Source organism: Dasypus novemcinctus, unplaced genomic scaffold (assembly GCF_030445035.2).
Source record: "Dasypus novemcinctus isolate mDasNov1 unplaced genomic scaffold, mDasNov1.1.hap2 scaffold_449, whole genome shotgun sequence".
Classification (NCBI taxonomy): Eukaryota; Metazoa; Chordata; class Mammalia; order Cingulata; family Dasypodidae; genus Dasypus; species Dasypus novemcinctus.
Genome location: NW_026688413.1, coordinates 54,129 through 61,865, shown reverse-complemented (window position 1 = coordinate 61,865; position 7,737 = coordinate 54,129). Strand labels below are relative to the sequence as shown.

The 7,737-nt window shown below is 41.8% G+C and overlaps 1 pseudogene; it reads right to left on the bottom strand.

The window, feature by feature from the left end:
• Positions 1–4,120: 4,120 nt before the first annotated feature.
• On the bottom strand, positions 4,121–6,761 carry LOC101415919 (indoleamine 2,3-dioxygenase 1 pseudogene; annotated as a pseudogene).
• Between the last annotated feature and the right edge of the window lie 976 nt (positions 6,762–7,737).

Sequence of the window (7,737 nt, the reverse complement as noted above, 5' to 3'; positions counted from 1 at the left end):
AGGCAACAAAGCAGACCTTATTCAAAAATTAGCCTGTATGTCTGTTCTACCCATCTGGTCTACCTGAAGGACTGACACAAGGTACTCATAATCTCTATTTCATCCATCGCAGAACTTGCTTAGGTTTGAGAATTGGCAGGTGTTCTTCAAAATCACTGTAAAGTAATTATCAAACCACAGTTATTGGGTGTGAAAGATTATGGCTGAGACACACAATAGAGCCCCTGGAGCCTGGGAAGCAATGCTAGAGAAATTAGAGCATTCAGGAGGACTGTGCATACGGGTTAGTTTAGAAAGCCATGTTGCAAGCCCAGGGCAAGATGTATGCTCAGAAAGACCCAAGAAAAACCTAAGTTTTCACCTTGGGCTGGCTCAGTCCAAGCTTGGCTAAGCATGGAAGGAGAGTTCCAACACAGAACAAATCTGCAAAGACTGGGATAAGTAGTTTCGATTGTTAGTTTAAAAACTAAAAAAGTTTTTTGATTGTTAGTTTAAAAACTTTTCTCTCTTCAAGTCTAATTCATACTAAAGGGACAGAGATTTCAGGTACCACACACAACAGGAGTACAGGCTTTGCAGATACTTTGGAAAAACCATTAAACTATCAGAATACAACAGGCTTCAACAATCAAGAAAACTATCAATACCCAGGGAAGGTGGAGAATCTGATTTACAGAGTTACATTATAATATTCAAATGTCCAGAATTCAACAACAAAAATCACAAGGCATACAAAAACAAAAACAGGGAAGACAGTCCATTCAAAGAAATAAAATAAAGTGACCTCAAGAAACCATCCTTGAGGAAGCTTAGACTGGACATACTAGACAAAGACTTTAAAACAGCTGTCTTAAATATGGTCAAAGACTTAAGGAAAAACATGGACAAAGAACTGAAAGAAATCAGGAAAATGGTAACTGAACAAAATGAGAATATCAATAAAGAGATACAAATTACAAATGTACCAAACAGAAATTCTGGAGTTGAAATTAAATAGCTGAAATAAAAATGTCACTAGTGGGGTTCAACAGAAGATTTGAGCTGGCAGAAGAATCAGTGAACTTGAAAGGACAATTGAAATTATCTAGCCTGAGGAACACAGAGTGAAAAGAATGTAGAAAAGTCAACAAAGCCTTAGAGACCTGTGGGGCAACATCAAAGAGACAACATACACATTATGGGATCCCCAGATGGAGAAGAAAGAGATAATGGGACAGAAAGAATACTTCAAGAAAGAATATTTGAAGAAGTTCTACTTCTAGATATATACCCAAAGGAACTGAAAAACAGACAAAGTTCATAGCAGCATTACTCAATAGCCAAGAGGTGGAAAAGGCCAAGCATCCATTAACAAATGAATGGATAAACAGAATGTGGAATACACATACAATGGAATACTATTTGGCCATTAAATGAAATGAAGTTCTCAGGAGCACATTTGGCTCAACTGATAGAGCATCCACCTACCACATGGGAGGTCCAGGGCTCAAACCCGGGCCTCCTGACCTGTGTGATGAGGTGGCCCACGTGCAGTGCTGATGTGCGCAAGGAGTGCTGTTCCACGCAGGGGTGTCCCCCGTGTAGGGGAGCCCCATATGTAAGGAGTACACCCTGTAAGGAGAGCTGCCCTGCACAAAAAACATGCAACCTGCCCAGGAGTGGCACCGCACACACAGAGAGCTAATGCAGCAAGATGACACAACAAAAAGAGACACAGATTCCCAGTGCCGCTCACAAGAATGCAAGTGGACAAAGAAGAACACATGGCAAATGGACACAGAAAGAAGACAAGGGGGGAGGGGGGAAGGGGAAAAGAAAAAATAAATAAATAAAAAGAAAAAAAAAGAAATGAAGTTCTGATACATGCTATAACACTGATGAACCTTGAAAACATTATACTAAGCAAAATAAGCCAGATGTAAAAGGATAAATATTGTATGATTCCAGTTACATGAAAAATCTAGACTAGGCAACTTCATAGACACAGAAAGTAGATTAGAGTTTAACAGGAACTGGAGGAAGGGGGGAACACTGAGATGTTACTTAATGGGTAGAGTCTCCGTTCATGGTTCTGGAAAAGATTTTGTAATGGATGGTGCTAAGGGTAACATGACATTGCGAATGTAATTAATACCACTGAATTGTATACTTAAAATGGTTAAGATGGCAAATTTTATATTCATATAAATATATATAGCCACAATTAAAGAGAATTTTAAAAAGAGTAGATAAGATACATGTGAAGAAGAACAAAGCTAGTGGAATTATATTATCAGGTATCAAGACTCACTATGAAGCTACAATATGGCATTGGCACAAGAATAGACCAATAAAAAAAAAAAAAGAGAAAAAGAGTCTAGTCTGTTTCTAGACTACATTTTGCTTAAAATATTTAAAACATTAGGAGACAGTAAGGTTGAAAGTAAAAGGATGAAGAAAGTACACACAATAACAAAGAGAAAGTTGGTCTAGACAATATTAAACATACAAAACAGGCTTTCAGATAAAAAGGAAGATATGACAATCTTAAATTTATATGCACTCAAAAATATAGTTTTAAAATATATATGGCAAGGAAAGTGGTGTGGCTCAAGCAATTGGGCTCCCGTCTACCATATGGGGAGTCCAGGTTTTGATTCCTGCAGTCTCCTGGTGAGGGTAGGCTGGCCCATGTGGTGATCTGGACCAGGTGGTGAGCTGTCCTGAGTGGGAGCTGGCCCACGTGGAGTGCTGGCCCATACGGTGAGCTGGCCCGAGCAGTGAGCTGGCGCAGCAGGGAGAGACACAGAGAGACAATAAGAGTCACAGCAGACCAGGGAGCTGAGGTGGCAGAGGTGGCAAGAGATTGAGTACCTCTCTCCCAATTGGGGGGTGTCCCAGGATCGGTTGGTTCCCAGTGCCACCTAAAGAGAAGATGAGCAGACACAGAGGAGTGTGTGGTGAGTGGACACAGAGAGCAGACATTGAGGTGGGGGGAGGGAGGATAAATTAAAAAAACCTTTAAAAATATATGTGGCAAAAATTGACAGTAATGCTATAACAAACCCATATTTATAATGAAAATTTTAGCATACTTCTCACAGTAACTCATAAAACAAGCCATCCTGAAATCAGAAGGAATGTAGAATTTTTTGAACAGCATAATCAACAGACTTGATCTTATTTTGCCCATGGAGTTTTTGCCAAACTCATTATAAGCTGGGCCATAAAACCAGTTTCAGTGAACTTCGAAGAACTGATATCATACAGATAAGTATGTTTTCTGGCTACACTGGAATTAAGATTGTGCCAATTATAAAAGATAACTACATAATAACCATATAATTGAAAATTAATACCTATGTAAATAATCCATAGGTCAAGGTAGAAATCGTAATACAGCAAAAGAAACCCAAAGAAATGAGAAGAAAGGAAAAAATAAAGATAAATGAAGAAATTAATGATATTGTTAGCAAATACAGAGGATGAAAAAGTCAAAAGTTGTTTTTTAGGAGAAGATATAGAATTGATACGTTTTTGATAAGCTTAATCAAATTAGAAAAAAGAAGGTACAAATAACCAATATTAGCAATGGCATTTCTACAGACATTAACTTATTCATAAAATGATGTTATCAATTATTTTATGCCTATAGCTAAAGACATTTAGATGAAATGGGCAAAATACTAAAAAATATAATTTAATAAGAGAAAAAAAAGAAACTGAAATTCTCATAATCCTATAAGTAGTAAAACTTGAATTTGTAATGAAAAATAATCACAAAGTAAACTTCAGGCCCAGAGAGCATCACCTGACATTTAAAAAATAACATCAACCTTATACCAACTCTTTCGGTGAATAGTTTTTTTTTCCCTATCTTACATCAGTTTTATTTATTGAAGCCATGATTACATTTTAATATGTTCATTATAAGTGTTCCTTTGTTACTGTTTTTAAGCATTCTTTTCCATCTAATTTTCTGTTGTACAAGGAATCCACAGATATCAGAAAAAAATCCAGGTTGAAATTTCTTATACTGTGCAATTTGCAAAGCATTCAAGTTTATAATGTATACAGGGCAGTGACTGGAATGTGTACCAGAGGTCTGCAACATGACAACAGGACCCTAGTTTGACTTCCATTAACCTTCCTTCAAAAGGAATTTCTGGGTTGTGTTTCTTACAGTCTGTCAGAAATTAGTGATATCGGTGCCCCCAGTTCCTTTGTTTTCCATTTCCGAGGGGTCTTTATTTATTTATTTATTTATATTTTATTTTATTTTATTTACTTTGTAATAATATTACATTAAAAATATATATATATGAGGTCCCATTGAACCCTACCTCCCCTACCCCACCTCTCCCCCCCCTCAGCAACACTCCCTCCCATCATCATGACACAGCCATTGCATTTGGTAAGTATATCTTTGGGCACCCCCGCACCCCATGGTCAACGGTTCACACCATGGCCCACACTCTCCCCCCATTCCATCCAGTGGGCCCTCTGAGGATTTACAATGTCCGGTGATTGCCCCTGAAGCACCATCCAGGGCAGCTCCATGTCCCAAAGACGCCTCCACCTCTCATCTCTTCCTGCCTTTCTCCATACCCATCAGCCATCATGTCCACTTTTCTCAATCCAATGCCACCTTTTCTATGTGGACATTGGATTGGTTGTGTCCATTGCACCTCTATGTCAAGAGGAGGCTCAGATTCCACCTGGATGCTGGATGCAATCCTCCCACTTTCAGTTGTAATCACTCTAGGCTCCATGGTGTGGTGGTTGTCCTTCTTCAACTGCATCTTAGCTGAGTGTGGTGAGCCCAATAAGTCAGATTGTAGGTGCTGGAGTCTGTTGAGGCTCAGGACCTGGCTATCACATTGTCAGTCCAGAGATTCAAATCCCCTAAATATCTTAAACCCCAACACTAACTGCACCTCCAGCACATTAGCATGAAAGTCTTATGAAGAGAGATCCCATCTGAGTCCAGATTCGTCACACATAAACACCAGTTCCACAGAGGGGCCATCTGACCTGGTAGTTAACCCCATCGGCCATGACCATAACTCCCATGGGTCTCTTTAGCCCTCGAAGGAACCGATATCTGGGGGTTGTATCTGCTTTATCTGTCTCTCTGACTCTGCTCAGTTGTACATAAGGGCAATCCTTCTGACAGCCTCCAGACTCTTTTTTAGAGACTCGTAGCCATATAAACTCATTTCTCCTTTCCATTTCCCCCTTACTTTAGGTCAAACAGCATTTTAAAGTCATGTTATTTTATGTAGACAGGGATATTCCGCTGATCCGCGTTGAGCCTTCCGTATGAGGTCATTTTCCAGTTGCGTCATCAGTTGGTAGTTGATAGTGGTCCCTCGGTGCCAGGGAGACTCATCCCCGGGTGTCATGTCCCACGCTGGGGGGAAGGCATTGCATTTACATGCTGAGTTTGGCTTCGAGACTGGCCACATTTGAGTAACATGAAGGCTGACAGGAGGAAATTCCCAGGCACAATGCTGCTCTAGGCCTTGTTCTTATTTTAGGCTTATCAGCTCACAAGCATAGTCATTAGCGTTATGGGCTCACTGTTGAACCCTCACTCCCTCCCGGTCCCCGCCGCTGCACCTGGGAGACTGTCGCTGCTCCCCTAGGGACCACGACAGAGCACCACTGGCCAGGAACCGAGGGGTCTTTAGACGTCTGGTTTTCCTTCTGCTGCTGCCTTGCAGGTATCACGGGTGAACTTGCCCCTCTGGGATACCACAGCTTTCACACATTCATCGTTAGCTGCCTGCAGACTCACGTCTCCTTTGAACAGGACAAACCTGTGCACAGATGTGGCTGACTCTGAGGAGCGAAGAGAGGCCTGGTGAGCTGGTGGCATACATGTTCTCATTTCCTGCAGAAACTCAGCAGCATGTTCTCCACCAACACTCTGCCAGATGCCCAGCAGGGCATCAAAGCCCTGAAAGGTGCTGCTTTGGGCTGTACTGCCCCCCGCAAATTGCTGTGGGTGTCCCCGACCCCTTCATACAGCAGGCCTCCTGGCGGCTGGGAGGTGCCTTTCCAGCCTGACAAGTACATGCAAAGAACATTGAAGAATACCTTTGGGTCCATGTAATGTGAATTTGGTCAATACTTCCAAGGCCTTCTTCAGGCAGTCAGTTATTTTTTCCAGTTCTGTTCTCACAGTTCCCTGGTCCTGACGTTGTTTAGCATTGAGTATAACAGGAATTTCTTTGATAGCAGAAGCAGCTGCTATTTCCACAATAGTGACACCAGGAAGCAACCTTTTCTGCAGTCTCCACCAGGGAAGGAGAAGAGGATGTCCATGTTTTCATAAGTCATGGGCCCACTGGGGTCCTTTTTCTTCCAGTTTGCAAGACACAACCTGCATACACCAGGTTAAGAGGCAGTCTCAGCTTCTCCAAGATTTTGCAGTGAGAAATGGCAATATTTCTTGGCAGGACCTTACAGACATCTTGGGCACCTTGATGCCACACGTAGGCCATGGTGATGTACCCCAAGATCAGGTGGGCAAGGTGCTGCAACTTGTGTCCTTCAAGCTCATCAATGCTGAGTTCTGGCAACTTTTCAACTTCTGTGCATGACTGGTCGGTCTTAATCAGGTCAGGCACGTTTTGAACAATGACTATCCAGGCGGCATACTTATTAGGCAACCCCTCCAGTGGACCTAGCAGAGCAAAGCCCACATCTTCCTTTATGTGGACTTCCTCATGGATTCTCCAAGAACTTTCCATGGGAGATGCCTGCTCATGGGCCATAGTTGGAGTCTAAAGTCTGTTTTGATGCCAGGAAAAATGTCCCAATCACTTGACGCTTTCTTTCCAGAGACTGGCTACTGGTGATTCATGGCAAGGCAAATGGTGCCCCTCCCTTCTCTTCCTAGTTTTCTTGCTTTCAGTTTCTTGCTTCCATGGCTTTTTTTCCTCAGTGATTAGTTTTAAAAATTTATTTTATGAGACTACTAAAAACTTGATAACAAACCCTAACCAGGACAGCACATAAAGAAAAATCCAGGTCACTTTCAATGAGGAATGCAGGTATAAAAACCTAAGAAGACAGTAAGGCAGAAAATGAAAGGATAGCAAAAGCTGCCTACAGGAAATAAAAGTTGCTGTAGCAGTTTGGTATTATTTATGAATTCCAAAAATAGATATTGGATTATGCTTGTACACTGTTCTGTGCCTCTGGGTGTATTTTATTGTATTAACTTCAGAGGATTCACTTTTGCTTGATTAAATTAAGATTAAGGCTTTGATTGGGCCAGTTGTAGGAGGGGACTCAGAAAAAATGACATGGCAGAACACAGAGTTGGAGTTTTGAGCTGGTGCCCCAGTAAGTAAACACACAGGAGAAGAACATAGAGGAATAGAGATGGTTCCATAGACATGGCAGAGGCCCCAGGAAGAGAGATGAGCTATTAGCCTGACAGCCTACAACTGGCCTTGTGGAGAGAGCAGAGCAGCTGAGCCTGGAGAGAAATGAGCCCCAGGAGAGATGAGACTTATCCCAGCTTAAAGCTGATAATGGAAGAAGCTGGGACCATGGAACCTTAAGGGGAAGGGAAAACCTGAACCCAGGCAGGCATCAGCAGCCATCTTGCCCCAACATGTGGCAACAGACTTTGGTGAGGGAAGTAACTTAAGCTTTTTGGCCTGGTAACTGTAAGCTACCCCCAAATAAATACCCTTTTATAAAAGTCAACAGATTTCTTATATTTTGCATTTGCACTCCTCT